A 2,146-nucleotide genomic window follows, 5' to 3' on the forward strand; every position below is an offset into this window, starting at 1 on the left:
TATATATATATATATATATATATATATATATATATATATATATATATATATATATATATATATATATATATATATATATATATATATATATATATATATATATATATATATATATATACACACACATATATATATCAGTTTTATAATGCAAACCCCCGAATCATGCTATAGGAAAATATAAGTATAGAGCATTTAAAAGGCAATACTTCTCTAAAATTGTATTGTCTGTAGTTTGTGTGTTTGTTATATATGTAATTGCAGCATTTGTAAAATACAAACGAAATTGATTTAGCTGTACACTGACTCCTTTTATTGTTGTTAGATTAAGTTGGCCAGTCCATTTGTTTTTAATTTTGCTTTTTATTCAAATAATCTTATCGTGGTCTTCTTCTCTTCAGACTCCATCATTTCCTGAACATCTAATTTTAATGTTATCGAACTGACAAATGCTACCGTACACTCTGCGAGTAATCAAGAATTGACATCCGATAAAAGCTTTCTTGCAGAATTTATCTCCCTCGTTCTCTCTTTGCTCTAACTAATGCAGGACAATGAAATATCTTATTCAGGTGTGAGATAAGCCCGGATTTCCAATTATAGAGATCAGAGGTTGTCTCTGTCTGACAGGGTCGACATAATTATCCTAGCAAAATATTGGAAGAGAAATGTGCGTTCCACCGGATACCTGATTAATTCTTCAAAAGCCCGGGACGACCAAGCCCCCCCCCCCACCTCTCTCTCTCTCTCTCTCTCTCTCTCTCTCTCTCTCTCTCTCTCTCTCTCTCTCTCTCTCTCTCTCTCTCTCTCCCCTCTGACTCACACAAAGACATGCCGACATATCTTTTTAGTTAATATGTAAATATGTATGTTCTGTAAAAGTAATTCTTTGATGTTTTCCAATTTATGTAGACAACGATGTACGTTAGTGCACAATGCAATATAGGTCTGTGAGATAAACTCATACTTTTTTTATCAGAATACTAAATATATAGCTGAGATATAGAATGACAGGAATAACACTCGGTATCTTCATTCACTCAGACTCCGAGTGAATCAGCTTAAACAAGGCAATCACCATGAACTTAGAAATAAAAATACGTTGCTTCTCGCCGAGCGACGTTACAGCATCTATTGAAAGTGCAGAGCTACAAGAACCGTAGAGCACAGAAGCAGATAGAGTATTCCAGCCTTTCTGTCCAGAAAAAGCGAAGAAAAAGAACGAAGTGATTGCACTAAGAAGCCCGATGATTATTGATTACTAAGGAGTCAGTGTGAGGACTGGTGGTTAGGGGGGTAATGAAAAAATGTTTTGAGGGGGAAGCGCCGTTTCCTCCACGTCAGTATGTAGTTCCTCGTTCGACGAGTCAGTAGAGTTCTCGGCTAGCACTCTGTTAGGCCCGAGTTCGAGTCTCCGGAAGGCCAGTGGAGAATTAGAGGAATTTATTTCTGGTGATAGAAATTCATTTCTCGCTATAATGTGGTTCGGATTCCACAATATGCTGTAGGTCCCGTTGCTAGGTTAACCAATTGGTTCTAAGCCACGTAAAGTAAGTCTGATCCTTCGTGGCCAGCCCTAGGAGAGCTGTTGATGAGCTCAGTGGTCTGGTTAAACTAAGGTATACTTAACTTTTCCGCGTCAGTAATTCAGTTTTGTGCAGAACAACGCCCTTAGAAAAGTGACAGTGAAGAACCCTTGCGACCTACAGAAGGAGGAACTTCTAAAAGCATCATGGAACCGTTAGATAAAAGAATGGTCCTTTGTCCTGCTAAAAAGTGAGTCAAGATGGCGCAATACTACAAACAATAACAGGTGAAGGTGATCATTCTAGACTTTCAGAAAATGGAAAAATGAAATAAACTCATAGAGAAAAAAAATCAATCAATATTAAAAAAAAAGCTGATTAATCAATAGTCATAGTCCTATTCTAAGCCAGGTCCTGGTTCTGATTAAATCGTAAGTTTAACTGGTCCCCTTTGTCGGCGAGTCTGAATTAGGTGATAGTTCCGCTACAAGTCTAACGTAGTCTGGGCGGGCACAGTACCGGTAGGAATCGTAAGTTTTGTAATATATCTATCCAATAGGGAGAATTTTACCAACACCAGACGAGGGAACATATAGAACTGTATCTCAGAATCATTCCTCATA

The sequence above is a fragment of the Macrobrachium rosenbergii genome, chromosome 59 (assembly GCF_040412425.1).
Source record: "Macrobrachium rosenbergii isolate ZJJX-2024 chromosome 59, ASM4041242v1, whole genome shotgun sequence".
Classification (NCBI taxonomy): Eukaryota; Metazoa; Arthropoda; class Malacostraca; order Decapoda; family Palaemonidae; genus Macrobrachium; species Macrobrachium rosenbergii.